The 18,355-nt window shown below is 44.8% G+C and overlaps 1 long non-coding RNA gene across 1 annotated transcript in view; it reads right to left on the minus strand.

The window, feature by feature from the left end:
• Positions 1-14,170, minus strand: part of LOC130344343 (uncharacterized) — a 59,483-nt gene extending 45,313 nt beyond the window's left edge. The window contains exon 1 of the long non-coding RNA XR_008883294.1: positions 14,055-14,170. This is a non-coding gene — a long non-coding RNA (uncharacterized LOC130344343). The remainder of the gene's footprint in view (positions 1-14,054) is intronic.
• Between the last annotated feature and the right edge of the window lie 4,185 nt (positions 14,171-18,355).

An 18,355-nucleotide genomic window follows, 5' to 3' on the forward strand; every position in this document is an offset into this window, starting at 1 on the left:
TTATATTCCCGCCTCCATCACACATTATATTCCCGGACCCATCACACATTATATTTCTGGACCCATCACACATTATATTCCCGGCCCCATCACACATTATATTCCCGGCCCCATCACACATTATATTCCAGGCTCCATCACACATTATATTCCTGGACCCATCACACATTATATTCCCAGCCCCATCACACATTATATTCCAGGCTCCATCACACATTATATTCCTGGACCCATCACACAATATATTCCCAGACCCATCACACATTATATTCCCGGACCCATCACACATTATATTCCCGGACCCATCACGCATTATATTCCCGGCTCCATCACACATTATATTCCCGGCTCCATCACACATTATATTCCCGGCTCCATCACACATTATATTCCTGGCCCCATCACACATTATATTCCATCACACAACATATTCCCGGCTTTATCACACATTATATTCCCGGCCCCATCACACATTATATTCCCGGACCCATCACACATTATATTCCCGGCTCGATCACACATTATATTCCCGGCTCCATCACACATTATATTCCCGGCTCCATCACACATTATATTCCCGGCCCCATCACACATTATATTCCCGGCCCCATCACACATTATATTCCCGGCCCCATCACACATTATATTCCCGGCCCCATCACACATTATATTCCCGGCTCCATCACACATTATATTCCCGGCTCCATCACACATTATATTCCCGGCTCCATCACACATTATATTCCCGGCTCCATCACACATTATATTCCCGGCCCCATCACACATTATATTCCCGGCCCCATCACACATTCTATTCCCGGCTCCATCACACATTATATTCCCGGCTCCATCACACATTATATTCCCGGCCCCATCACACATTATATTCCCGGCCCCATCACACATTATATTCCCGGCCCCATCACACATTATATTCCAGGCTCCATCACACATTATATTCCCGGCTCCATCACACATTATATTCCCGACTCCATCACACATTGTATTCCCTGACCCATCACACATTATATTCCTGGGTCCATCACACATTATATTCCCGGACCCATCACACATTATATTCCCGGCTCCATCACACATTATATTCCCGGACCCATCACACATTATATTCCCGGCCCCATCACACATTATATTCCCGGCCCCATCACAAATTATATTCCCGGCTCCATCACACATGATATTCCCGGCTCCATCACACATTATATTCCCGCCCCATCACACATTATATTCCATCACACAACATATTCCCGGACCCATCACACATTATATTCCCGGACCCATCACACATTATATCCCCGGCTCCATCACACATTATATTCCCGGCCCCATCACACATTATATTCCCGGCCCCATCACACATTATATTCCCGGCTCCATCCCACATTATATTCCCGGCCCCATCACACATTATATTCCCGGCCCCATCACACATTATATTCCCGGACCCATCACACATTATATTCCCGGCCCCATCACACATTATATTCCCGGCCCCATCACACATTATATTCCCGGCCCCATCACACATTATATTCCCGGCTCCATCCCACATTATATTCCATCCCACATTATATTCCATCACACATTATATTCCATCACACAACATATTCCCGGACCCATCACACATTATATTCCCGGCCCCATCACACATTATATTCCCGGCTCCATCACACATTATATTCCAGGCTCCATCCCACATTATATTCCCGGCCCCATCACACATTATATTCCCGGCCCCATCACACATTATATTCCCGGCTCCATCACACATTATATTCCCGGACCCATCACACATTATATCCCCGGCTCCATCACACATTATATTCCCGGACCCATCACACATTATATTCCCGGCTCCATCACACATTATATTCCCGGACCCATCACACATTATATCCCCGGCTCCATCACACATTATATTCCCGGCCCCATCACACAATATATTCCCGGCCCCATCACACATTATATTCCCGGACCCATCACACATTATATCCCCGGCTCCATCACACAATATATTCCATCACACATTATATTCCATCACACATTATATTCCCGGCTCCATCACACATTATATTCCATCACACATTATATTCCCGGACCCATCACACATTATATTCCCGGCTCCATCACACATTATATTCCATCACACATTATATTCCAGGACCCATCACACATTATATTCCCGGCCCCATCACACATTATATTCCCGGCTCCATCACACATTATATTCCATCACACATTATATTCCCGGCCCCATCACACATTCTATTCCCGGCCCCATCACACATTCTATTCCCGGCTCCATCAAACATTATATTCCCGGCTCCATCACACATTATATTCCCGGCCCCATCACACATTCTATTCCCGGCTCCATCAAACATTATATTCCCGGCTCCATCACACATTATATTCCCGGCCCCATCACACATTATATTCCCGGCCCCATCACACATTCTATTCCCGGCTCCATCACACATTATATTCCCGGCTCCATCACACATTATATTCCCGGCCCCATCACACATTATATTCCCGGCCCCATCACACATTATATTCCAGGCTCCATCACACATTATATTCCCGGCTCCATCACACATTGTATTCCCTGACCCATCATACATTATATTCCTGGGTCCATCACACATTATATTCCCGGACCCATCACACATTATATTCCCGGCTCCATCACACATTATATTCCCGGACCCATCACACATTATATTCCCGGACTCATCACACATTATATTCCCGGCCCCATCACAAATTATATTCCCGGCTCCATCACACATTATATTCCCGGCTCCATCACACATTATATTCCCGGCCCCATCACACATTATATTCCATCACACAACATATTCCCGGACCCATCACACATTATATCCCCGGCTCCATCACACATTATATTCCCGGCCCCATCACAAATTATATTCCCGGCTCCATCCCACATTATATTCCCGGCCCCATCACACATTATATTCCCGGCCCCATCACACATTATATTCCCGGACCCATCACACATTATATTCCCGGCTCCATCACACATTATATTCCCGGCCCCATCACACATTATATTCCAGGCTCCATCCCACATTATATTCCCGGACCCATCACACATTATATTCCCGGACCCATCACACATTATATTCCCGGCTCCATCCCACATTATATTCCCGGCCCCATCACACATTATATTCCCGGCTCCATCACACATTATATTCCCGGACCCATCACACATTATATTCCCGGCTCCATCACACATTATATTCCCGGACCCATCACACATTATATCCCCGGCTCCATCACACATTATATTCCCGGACCCATCACACATTATATTCCCGGACCCATCACACATTATATTCCCGGCTCCATCCCACATTATATTCCCGGCCCCATCACACATTATATTCCCGGCCCCATCACACATTATATTCCCGGACCCATCACACATTATATTCCCGGCCCCATCACACATTCTATTTCTGGCTCCATCACACATTATATTCCATCACACATTATATTCCCGGCTCCATCACACATTATATTCCCAGACCCATCATACATTATATTCCCGGCTCCATCACACATTATATTCCCGGACCCATCACACATTATATTCCCGGCCCCATCACACATTCTATTCCTGGCTCCATCACACATTATATTCCTGGCTCCATCACACATTATATTCCCGGCCCCATCACACATTATATTCCCGGCTCCATCACACATTATATTCCCAGACCCATCACACATTATATTCCCGGACCCATCACACATTATATTCCATCACACATTATATTCCCGGCTCCATCACACATTATATTCCATCACACATTATATTCCCGGACCCATCACACATTATATTCCTGGGTCCATCACACATTATATTCCCGGCTCCATCACACATTATATTCCCGGCTCCATCACACATTATATTCCCGGACCCATCACACATTATATTCCCGGCTCCATCACACATTATATTCCCGGACCCATCACACATTATATTCCCCGACCCATCACACATTATATTCCCGGCCCCATCACACATTATATTCCCGGCTCCATCCCACATTATATTCCCGGCCCCATCACACATTATATTCCCGGCCCCATCACACATTATATTCCCGGACCCATCACACATTATATTCCCGGCCCCATCACACATTCTATTTCTGGCTCCATCACACATTATATTCCATCACACATTATATTCCCGGCTCCATCACACATTATATTCCCAGACCCATCATACATTATATTCCCGGCTCCATCACACATTATATTCCCGGACCCATCACACATTATATTCCCGGCCCCATCACACATTCTATTCCTGGCTCCATCACACATTATATTCCTGGCTCCATCACACATTATATTCCCGGCCCCATCACACATTATATTCCCGGCTCCATCACACATTATATTCCCAGACCCATCACACATTATATTCCCGGACCCATCACACATTATATTCCATCACACATTATATTCCCGGCTCCATCACATATTATATTCCATCACACATTATATTCCCGGACCCATCACACATTATATTCCTGGGTCCATCACACATTATATTCCCGGCTCCATCACACATTATATTCCCGGCTCCATCACACATTATATTCCCGAACCCATCACACATTATATTCCCGGACCCATCACACATTATATTCCCGGCCCCATCACAAATTATATTCCCGGCTCCATCACACATTATATTCCCGGACCCATCACACATTATATTCCCGGCTCCATCACACATTATATTCCCGGACCCATCACACATTATATCCCCGGCTCCATCACACATTATATTCCCGGCCCCATCACACATTATATTCCATCACACATTATATTCCCGGCCCCATCACACATTATATTCCCGGACCCATCACACATTATATTCCCGGCTCCATCCCACATTATATTCCCGGCCCCATCACACATTATATTCCCGGCCCCATCACACATTATATTCCCGGCTCCATCACACATTATATTCCCGGCTCCATCCCACATTATATTCCCGGCCCCATCACACATTATATTCCCGGCTCCATCACACATTATATTCCCGGACCCATCACACATTATATCCCCGGCTCCATCACACATTATATTCCCGGACCCATCACACATTATATTCCCGGCCCCATCACACATTATATTCCCGGCTCCATCCCACATTATATTCCCGGCCCCATCACACATTATATTCCCGGCCCCATCACACATTATATTCCCGGACCCATCACACATTATATTCCCGGCCCCATCACACATTCTATTCCTGGCTCCATCACACATTATATTCCATCACCCATTATATTCCCGGCTCCATCACACATTATATTCCCAGACTCATCACACATTATGTTCCCGGACCCATCACACATTATATTCCCGGCCCCATCACACATTCTATTCCTGGCTCCATCACATATTATATTCCATCACACATTATATTCCCGGCTCCATCACACATTATATTCCTAGACCCATCACACATTATATTCCCGGCTCCATCACACATTATATTCCCGGACCCATCACACATTATATTCCCGGCCCCATCACACATTCTATTCCTGGCTCCATCACACATTATATTCCATCACCCATTATATTCCCGGCTCCATCACACATTATATTCCCAGACTCATCACACATTATGTTCCCGGACCCATCCCACATTATATTCCCGCCCCATCACACATTATATTCCCGGCTCCATCACACATTATATTCCCGGACCCATCACACATTATATCCCCGGCTCCATCACACATTATATTCCCGGACCCATCACACATTATATTCCCGGACCCATCACACATTATATACCCGGCCCCATCACACATTCTATTCCTGGCTCCATCACACATTATATTCCATCACACATTATATTCCCGGCTCCATCACACATTATATTCCCAGACTCATCACACATTATGTTCCCGGACCCATCACACATTATATTCCCGGCCCCATCACACATTCTATTCCTGGCTCCATCACACATTATATTCCATCACACATTATATTCCCGGCTCCATCACACATTATATTCCTAGACCCATCACACATTATATTCCCGGCTCCATCACACATTATATTCCCGGCTCCATCCCACATTATATTCCCGGCCCCATCACACATTATATTCCCGGCTCCATCACACATTATATTCCCGGACCCATCACACATTATATCCCCGGCTCCATCACACATTATATTCCCGGACCCATCACACATTATATTCCCGGCCCCATCACACATTATATTCCCGGCTCCATCCCACATTATATTCCCGGCCCCATCACACATTATATTCCCGGCCCCATCACACATTATATTCCCGGACCCATCACACATTATATTCCCGGCCCCATCACACATTCTATTCCTGGCTCCATCACACATTATATTCCATCACCCATTATATTCCCGGCTCCATCACACATTATATTCCCAGACTCATCACACATTATGTTCCCGGACCCATCACACATTATATTCCCGGCCCCATCACACATTCTATTCCTGGCTCCATCACATATTATATTCCATCACACATTATATTCCCGGCTCCATCACACATTATATTCCTAGACCCATCACACATTATATTCCCGGCTCCATCACACATTATATTCCCGGACCCATCACACATTATATTCCCGGCCCCATCACACATTCTATTCCTGGCTCCATCACACATTATATTCCCGACCCCATCACACATTATATTCCATCACACATTATATTCCTGGCTCCATCACACATTATATTCCCGACCCCATCACACATTATATTCCATCACACATTATATTCCCGACCCCATCACACATTATATTCCATCACACATTATATTCCCGACCCCATCACACATTATATTCCATCACACATTATATTCCCGGCTCCATCACACATTATATTCCCAGACCCATCACACATTATATTCCCGGACCCATCACACATTATATTCCATCACACATTATATTCCCGGCTCCATCACACATTATATTCCCGGACCCATCACACATTATATTCCCGGACCCATCACACATTATATACCCGGCCCCATCACACATTCTATTCCTGGCTCCATCACACATTATATTCCATCACCCATTATATTCCCGGCTCCATCACACATTATATTCCCAGACTCATCACACATTATGTTCCCGGACCCATCACACATTATATTCCCGGCCCCATCACACATTCTATTCCTGGCTCCATCACACATTATATTCCATCACACATTATATTCCCGGCTCCATCACACATTATATTCCTAGACCCATCACACATTATATTCCCGGCTCCATCACACATTATATTCCCGGCTCCATCCCACATTATATTCCCGGCCCCATCACACATTATATTCCCGGCTCCATCACACATTATATTCCCGGACCCATCACACATTATATCCCCGGCTCCATCACACATTATATTCCCGGACCCATCACACATTATATTCCCGGCCCCATCACACATTATATTCCCGGCTCCATCCCACATTATATTCCCGGCCCCATCACACATTATATTCCCGGCCCCATCACACATTATATTCCCGGACCCATCACACATTATATTCCCGGCCCCATCACACATTCTATTCCTGGCTCCATCACACATTATATTCCATCACCCATTATATTCCCGGCTCCATCACACATTATATTCCCAGACTCATCACACATTATGTTCCCGGACCCATCACACATTATATTCCCGGCCCCATCACACATTCTATTCCTGGCTCCATCACATATTATATTCCATCACACATTATATTCCCGGCTCCATCACACATTATATTCCTAGACCCATCACACATTATATTCCCGGCTCCATCACACATTATATTCCCGGACCCATCACACATTATATTCCCGGCCCCATCACACATTCTATTCCTGGCTCCATCACACATTATATTCCCGACCCCATCACACATTATATTCCATCACACATTATATTCCTGGCTCCATCACACATTATATTCCCGACCCCATCACACATTATATTCCATCACACATTATATTCCCGACCCCATCACACATTATATTCCATCACACATTATATTCCCGACCCCATCACACATTATATTCCATCACACATTATATTCCCGGCTCCATCACACATTATATTCCCAGACCCATCACACATTATATTCCCGGACCCATCACACATTATATTCCATCACACATTATATTCCCGGCTCCATCACACATTATATTCCATCACACAATATATTCCCGGCCCCATCACACATTATATTCCCGGACCCATCACACATTATATCCCCGGCTCCATCACACAATATATTCCATCACACATTATATTCCATCACACATTATATTCCATCACACATTATATTTCATCACACATTATATTCCCGGCTCCATCACACATTATATTTCATCACACATTATATTCCCGGCTCCATCACACATTATATTCCATCACACATTATATTCCCGGACCCATCACACATTATATTCCCGGCTCCATCACACATTATATTCCATCACACATTATATTCCATCACACATTATATTCCCGGACCCATCACACATTATATTCCCGGCTCCATCAGACATTATATTCCATCACACATTATATTCCAGGACCCATCACACATTATATTCCAGGACCCATCACACATTATATTCCCGGACCCATCACACATTATATTCCCGGCTCCATCACGCATTATATTCCAGGACCCATCACACATTATATTCCCGGCCCCATCACACATTATATTCCCGGCTCCATCACACATTATATTCCCGGCCCCATCACACATTATATTCCCGGCTCCATCACACATTATATTCCAGGACCCATCACACATTATATTCCCGACTCCATCACACATTATATTCCCGGACCCATCACACATTATATTCCCGGCTCCATCACACATTATATTCCCGGCCCCATCACACATTATATTCCCGGCCCCATCACACATTATATTCCCGGCTCCATCACACATTATATTCCCGGACCCATCACACATTATATTCCTGCACCCATCACACATTATATTCCCGGCTCCATCACACAGTATATTCCCGAACCCATCACACATTATATTCCCGGCTCCATCACACATTATATTCCCGGCTCCATCACACATTATATTCCCGGCCCCATCACACATTATATTCCCGGCCCCATCACACATTATATTCCCGGACCCATCACACATTATATTCCCGGCTCCATCACACATTATATTCCCGGCTCCATCACACATTATATTCCCGGACCCATCACACATTATATTCCCGGATCCATCACACATTATATTCCCGGCTCCATCACACATTATATTCCCGGACCCATCACACATTATTTTCCCGGCTCCATCACACATTATATTCCCGGCTCCATCACACATTATATTCCATCACACATTATATTCCCGGACCCATCACACATTATATTCCTGGACCCATCACACATTATATTCCCGGCTCCATCACACATTATATTCCCGGCCCCATCACACATTATATTCCTGGCTCCATCACACATTATATTCCCGGCTCCATCACACATTATATTCCCGGACCCATCACACATTATATTCCTGGCTCCATCACACATTATATTCCCGGCTCCATCACACATTATATTCCCGGACCCATCACACATTATATTCCTGGACCCATCACACATTATATTCCCGGCTCCATCACACATTATATTCCCGGCCCCATCACACATTATATTCCCGGCTCCATCACACATTATATTCCATCACACATTATATTCCCGGCCCCATCACACATTATATTCCCGGCCCCATCACACATTATATTCCCGGCTCCATCACACATTATATTCCATCACACATTATATTCCCGGCTCCATCACACATTATATTCCCAGACCCATCACACATTATATTCCCGGCTCCATCACACATTATATTCCATCACACATTATATTCCCGGCTCCATCACACATTCTATTCCCGGACCCATCACACATTATATTCCTGGACCCATCACACATTATATTCCTGGCTCCATCACACATTATATTCCCGGCTCCATCACACATTATATTCCCGGACCCATCACACATTATATTCCTGGACCCATCACACATTATATTCCCGACCCCATCACACATTATATTCCCGGCCCCATCACACATTATATTCCCGGACCCATCACACATTATATTCCCGGCTCCATCACACAATATATTCCCGGACCCATCACACATTATATTCCCGGCTCCATCACACATTATATTCCCGGCTCCATCACACATTATATTCCCGGACCCATCACACATTATATTCCCGGACCCATCACACATTATATTCCCGGCTCCATCACACATTATATTCCCGGCTCCATCACACATTATATTCCCGGACCCATCACACATTATATTCCCGGACCCATCACACATTATATTCCCGGACCCATCACACATTATATTCCCGGACCCATCACACATTATATTCCCGGACCCATCACACATTATATTCCATCACACATTATATTCCCGGACCCATCACACATTATATTCCCGGCTCCATCACACATTATATTCCCGGCTCCATCACACATTATATTCCCGGACCCATCACACATTATATTCCCGGACCCATCACACATTATATTCCCGGACCGATCACACATTATATTCCATCACACATTATATTTCCGGACCGATCACACATTATATTCCATCACACATTATATTCCCGGCTCCATCACACATTATATTCCCGGCCCCATCACACATTATATTCCAGATTATATTCCCGGCCCCATCACACATTATATTCCCGGCTCCATCACACATTATATTCCCGGCTCCATCACACATTATATTCCCGGCTCCATCACACATTATATTCCCGGCTCCATCCCACATTATATTCCCGGCCCCATCACACATTATATTCCCGGACCCATCACACATTATATTCCCGGACCCATCACACATTATATTCCCGGCCCCATCACACATTATATTCCCGGACCCATCACACATTATATTCCCGGCTCCATCACACATTCTATTCCCGGCTCCATCACACATTATATTCCATCACACATTATATTCCCGGCTCCATCACACATTATATTCCCGGCTCCATCACACATTATATTCCCGGACCCATCACACATTATATTCCCGGCTCCATCACACATTCTATTCCCGGCTCCATCACACATTATATTCCATCACACATTATATTCCATCACACATTATATTCCCGGACCCATCACACATTATATTCCATCACACATTATATTCCCGGCTCCATCACACATTATATTCCCGGACCCATCACACATTATATTCCCGGCTCCATCACACATTATATTCCCGGACCCATCACACATTATATTCCCGGCTCCATCACACATTATATTCCCGGACCCATCACACATTATATTCCCGGCCCCATCACACATTATATTCCCGGACCCATCAAACATTATATTCCCGGCTCCATCACACATTATATTCCCGGCTCCATCACACATTATATTCCCGGACCCATCACACATTATATTCCCGGCCCCATCACACATTATATTCCATCACACATTATATTCCCGGCTCCATCACACATTATATTCCCGGCTCCATCACACATTATATTCCCGGCTCCATCACACATTATATTCCCAGACCCATCACACATTATATTCCATCACACATTATATTCCCAGCCCCATCACACATTATATTCCCGGCTCCATCACACATTATATTCCATCACACATTATATTCCCGGCTCCATCACACATTATATTCCCAGCCCCATCACACATTATATTCCATCACACATTATATTCCATCACACATTATATTCCATCACACATTATATTCCCGGCCCCATCACACATTATATTCCCGGCCCCATCACACATTATATTCCCGGCCCCATCACACATTATATTCCCGGACCCATCACACATTATATTCCCGGCTCCATCACACATTATATTCCCGGCCCCATCACACATTATATTCCCGGACCCATCACACATTATATTCCCGGACCCATCACACATTATATTCCCGGCTCCATCACACATTATATTCCCGGCTCCATCACACATTATATTCCCGGACCCCTCACACATTATATCCCCGGCCCCATCACACATTATATTCCATCACACATTATATTCCCAGACCCATCACACATTATATTCCCGGACCCATCACACATTATATTCCCGGCTCCATCACACATTATATTCCCGGACCCATCACACATTATATTCCATCACACATTATATTCCCGGCTCCATCACACATTATATTCCCGGACCCATCACACATTATATTCCCGGACCCATCACACATTATATTCCCGGACCCATCACACATTATATTCCCGGCTCCATCACACATTATATTCCCGGACCCATCACACATTATATTCCCGGACCCATCACACATTATATTCCCGGCTCCATCACACATTATATTCTATCACACATTATATTCCCGGCTCCATCACACATTATATTCCCGGCTCCATCACACATTATATTCCCGGACCCATCACACATTATATTACTGGCTCCATCACACATTATATTCCCGGCTCCATCACACATTATATTCCCGGCCTCATCACACATTATATTCCCGGCTCCATCACACATTATATTCCCGGCTCCATCACACATTATATTCCCGGACCCATCACACATTATATTCCCGGACCCATCACACATTATATTCCCGGACCCATCACACATTATATTCCCGGCTCCATCACACATTATATTCCATCACACATTATATTCCCGGCTCCATCACACATTATATTCCATCACACATTATATTCCCGGCCCCATCACACATTATATTCCCGGACCCATCACACATTATATTCCATCACACATTATATTCCCGGACCCATCACACATTATATTCCATCACACATTATATTCCCGGCCCCATCACACATTATATTCCCGGACCCATCACACATTATATTCCCGGACCCATCACACATTATATTCCCGGCTCCATCACACATTATATTCCCGGACCCATCACACATTATATTCCATCACACATTATATTCCCGGCCCCATCACACATTATATTCCCGGACCCATCACACATTATATTCCCGGACCCATCACACATTATATTCCATCACACATTATATTCCCGGACCCATCACACATTATATTCCCGGACCCATCACACATTATATTCCATCACACATTATATTCCCGGCCCCATCACACATTATATTCCCGGCCCCATCACACATTATATTCCCGGCTCCATCACACATTATATCCCCGGCCCCATCACACATTATATTCCCAGACCCATCACACATTATATCCCCGGCCCCATCACACATTATACTCCATCACACATTATATTCCCGGCTCCATCACACATTATATTCCCGGCCCCATCACACATTATATTCCCGGCTCCATCACACATTATATTCCATCACACATTATATTCCCGGCTCCATCACACATTATATTCCATCACACATTATATTCCCGGCTCCATCACACATTATATTCCATCACACATTATATTCCCGGCTCCATCACACATTATATTCCCGGCTCCATCACACATTATATTCCATCACACATTATATTCCATCACACATTATATCCCTGGCTCCATCACACATTATATTCCATCACACATTATATTCCATCACACATTATATTCCATCACACATTATATTCCCGGCTCCATCACACATTATATTCCATCACACATTATATTCCCGGCTCCATCACACATTATATTCCATCACACATTATATTCCCGGCTCCATCACACATTATATTCCCGGCTCCATCACACATTATATTCCATCACACATTATATTCCATCACACATTATATCCCTGGCTCCATCACACATTATATTCCCGGCCCCATCACACATTATATTCCCGGATGAAGAAGATAAAACCAGGGAGACTTTACTTTTCTTACCTCCGGCAGCGGCTCCTCACTCTGCTCACATCCCGCTCTCAGGAGCCTCTCCCCGGGGAGCCGCACCCATCAGCGCCCGCTCCAATCACTCTTCTATTTACCTCATAAAGCCTAAAGACGTAATGACGTGAGGACGCAGCGCGCGGGGAGACGTAAGAGACGGCGCAGGATACGTTGTTGTGAGGCGGGAGACGCCCGCGCGGTGTTATGGTGGTGACCTCGGCCCAAGTGTTCTCTGAGGTGACGGCTGATCTGGTACGGACTCCATCATAATCCCGTCCCTGCGGGGGGAGGGGCGATCACTCCTCTCTCTATTATAGGGCTAGAAAATGGAGCTTGAAAAGTTAGGGTTAGGGAATAGGGTTGGATTTAGGGGTTAGAGAGTTAAGAGAAGGTTTAGGGTTAATAAATTAGGGTTAGGGAGTTAGGGTTACTGGGTTAGGGTTAGAAGGGATAGGGGTTAGAGGTAAGGTTTGGTTTTAGGGTTAAAGGAAAACTGTCACGTGGACGGGGACGCTGATTCCAATGAACCCTACTTTGCCCGGATCCGCCCGGCCGTTCGCCCACAATCGTAGTTTTATTATGTAGGGAAACCTTCCTGGAACTGGCAGTGACGTCAGCGCCGCTTATGAATATTCATCCCCCCTCCCCCCCCCCCCCAGTTAGGAGCAGCGAAGAGAGGGAGAGCTGGAGGGAGGAGGGATGAATATTCATAAGCGGCGCTGACGTCACTGCCAGTTAAGCTGCAGAAGCCCCGCCCCTTCCAGTTACAGGAAGATTTCAATATATAAAAAAAACTACGATTGCGGGCGAACGGCCGGGCGGATCCGGGCAAAGTAGGGTTCACTGGAATCAGCGTCTCCCGCACTATCCATCAGTACCTGTAGATAGTGCGGGAGAAAACATATGACAGTTTTCCTTTAAGAGTTTAGAGTGAGGGGGTTAGGGTTGGGGTTAGAGTAAAGGGATTAAGGTTAGGGTAGAGGGTCAGAGAGTAGGGGTAGGTTAGGGATACATTTGGTAAGGGCTAGAGTTAGTGGGTTAGGGTTAGTAGGTTAGAGAGTTAGTGTTACTGGGTTAGGGTAGGGTTAGAAGGCAGAGGGTTAGGGTTGAAGTTAGGAGGTTAGTGTTAGGGTGTTAGTGTTAGGGTTGTGGTTAGGGTTAAAGTCCTAACCTTAACCCTATCTCAACCCTAACACTAACCTCCGAACACTAACCTGTTAATCCTAACCCCCTAATTTCAACCCTAACCCTCTGCCTTCTAACCCTACCCTAACCCCCAAACCTAACCCAGTAACACTAATCCTAACACTAACCCTCTGATAACCCTCACCCTAACCTGCTAATCCTAACCCCTATCCCTACCCCTATCTCTCCTAACCCCACCCTGCTAACCCTAACCTTCTAACCCTATCCAAACCCCCTAACACTTAACCCCCCCAAACTCTAATTCCTAACCCTTAATCCTAACCGTAACCCTAAAATAAATAATAATTTGTGTATATATATTTTTGTGGTGATAATTGTAGGTAAATATCCTGAAGAATCACCTAAAATGACAGGCACGCTTTAAGTGGTTATAGTTAGTGAGTTAGGTGTAAAGGTTAGGACAAGGGGTTAGGGTTCGCAGGGTTAGAGTTAGGGTTAGAGGTTAGGGTTAGCAGAGGATTAGGGTTTAGGGGGTTAGGGTTAGCATATTAAGATTAGGGGTTAAGGTTAGGGGTTAAGAATAGGGTTAGGGGGTTAGTATTTGCCTAGGGTTAGCAGGGTTAGGGGATAGGGGGATAAGAATAGGTTAGGGTAAGGGGGTAAGGGTTAGCAGGTTAGGGTTAGCAGATTAGGGGATAGGGGGATAAGAATAGGTTAGGGTTAGGGAGTTAGGAATTAAGGTTATGATTGGTGTTAGGGGGTATTGGTTAGGAGGTTAGAGTTATGGTTAGCAGGGTTACGGTTAGGATTAAGGGTTAGGGGGTTAAGCATTAGGGTGGTTGGGATAGGGTTAGGGGGTTAGGGTAAAGTGGGTTAGGGGTAGGGATATGGGTTAGGATTAGTGGGTTAGGGTGAGGGTTTGCAGAGGGTTAGAGTGTTATGGTTAGGTTTAGTTTTACTGGGTTAGGTTTAGGGGTTAGGGTAGGGTTAGAAGGAAGAGGGTTAGGGTTGAGGTTAGAGTTAGGATTTGTGTTACTGGGTTAGGTTTAGGGTTTACGGTAGGGTTAGAAGGAAGAGGGTTAGGGTTGAGGTTAGAGTTAGGATTTGTGTTACTGGGTTAGGTTTAGGGTTTACGGTAGGGTTAGAAGGAAGAGAGTTATGGTTGAGGTTAGGGGTTAGAATTAACAGGTTAGTGTTAGGATGTTAGTGTTAGCAGAGGTTTAGGGGTAAAGATTAGCAGGTTAGTGTTAGGGGGTTAGGGTTGAGGTTAGGGTTAGTAGGGTTAGGATTAAGATTTAAAAAATGACAATGGTTAACCCATTTAACCCTTTAAGGGCCAAGCCCATTTTCACCTTAAGGACCAGAACATTTTTTTGCACATCTGACCACTGTCATTTTAAGCATTAGTAACTCTGATGCTTTTACTTATGAATTTGATTCCGAGATTGTTTTTTTCGTGACATATTCTACTTTAACATAGTGGTAAAATTTCTCGATACTTGCATCATTTCTTGGTGAAAAATTCTCAAATTTCATGAAAAATTAGAAAATTTAGCATTTTTCTAACTTTGAAGCTCTCTGCTTATAAGGAAAATAGACATCCCAAATAAATTATATTTTGATTTACAAATACAATATGTTTACTTTATGTTTGCATCATACGGTTGAGATGTTTTTACTTTTGGAAGACATCAGAGGCTTCAAAATTCAGCAGCAATTTTCCAATTTAAAAAAAAAAATTCAAAGTCTTAATTTTTAAGGGGCCAGTTCACATTTAAAGTGGATTTGAGGGGCCTTCATATTAGAAATACTCCATAAATGACCCCATTATAAAAACAGCCCCCCCCCCCCCTCCAAATGACATTCAGAAAGTCTGTTAACCCTTTAGGTGTTTCACAGGAATAGCAGCAAACTGAAGGAGAAAATAAAAAATCTCCATTTTTTACACTCGCATGTTCTTGTAGACCCAGTTTTTGAATTCTTACAAGGGGTAAAAGGAGAAAAAGCCCCCAAAATGTGTAACCCAATTTCTCTCAAGTAATGAAATACCTGATATGTGAATGTGTGTGAGTAGAAATAATACTGCTCCTCTTGTACACACATAGGGCAGCCTATCCAGAAAGGTCATGACCTCCTGACGAAGTTGATTTTGCCCACAAAGCGACATCTGATGAGGGTGCACGGGTCCCCACATGGCTGCTGGTAAGATGCCGGGCACAGGTAATGGGAATTATCAGACATTGGTCTTTAATTATTAAATATTCTTCCCACTTTACCACTGATTGTTCAAATGGGGGTTTATGCGGTTTAGGGCTGCAACGATTAATTGTTGTAATCGATTAAAATCGATAACGGGATTCGTTGTCGACGAATCCCGTTATCAAATAATAACCCCATTCGTTGTCTGCCACCAGTAGCAGCAGTGAATGAATGAATGAAGCCGACATGTCTCCGCCGCTGCCCTGCTCCTAGTGCAATCAGCGCACCGCCGGGACATGTCTATTCTCTGCTGATCATCTCTGTCGCATACAGAGATGAGCAGCACAGAATAGACATGTCCCGGCGCTGCGCTAGGAGCAAGGTAGAAGGGGGGACATGTCGGGCGGCGGCAGCAGGGCCCCCCTTTAGACCACAGCCCCCACCCTAGACAGCTCACCTACATGTCTGTCGGGTGCTGCAGCTCCGCTGCCCCGTTCTCCCGTCCTCTCCTCCGCATGGAGGAGCATGTGACATACACGTCCCTCCACCTCCTCCCCTGCGCCCGGCGTAATGTTACGGAGGAAGCAGAGTGACGTGTGTGTCACATGGTCCTCCATAGCACAACGTGATGCGGACGGGAGAACTGTGCAGCCCCCGACAGAGGACAGCTGCAGGTGAGCTGTCTACAAGGGTGGGGGCTGCTGTCTAAAGGGGTCTGCAGTCTGCACATACACATGTGTATAGGAGTGCTATATAAAAAAAAGTAAAAAGAAAAAAAAAATGTAAATTTACTGCTCCCCCAATAAAAATTAGCTCCCCTTTTTCTCTTGCTATACAAAGAAAAGTAAAATAATTTTTTCTTTTACATATTTAATACTACCGCATGGCTAACTGTCTGAACTATTAAAATATTAGTGAATCATGAACATTTCTTTTTGATAGTTCACAGTTAC

The sequence above is a fragment of the Hyla sarda genome, unplaced genomic scaffold (genome assembly GCF_029499605.1).
Source record: "Hyla sarda isolate aHylSar1 unplaced genomic scaffold, aHylSar1.hap1 scaffold_717, whole genome shotgun sequence".
Taxonomy (NCBI): domain Eukaryota; kingdom Metazoa; phylum Chordata; class Amphibia; order Anura; family Hylidae; genus Hyla; species Hyla sarda.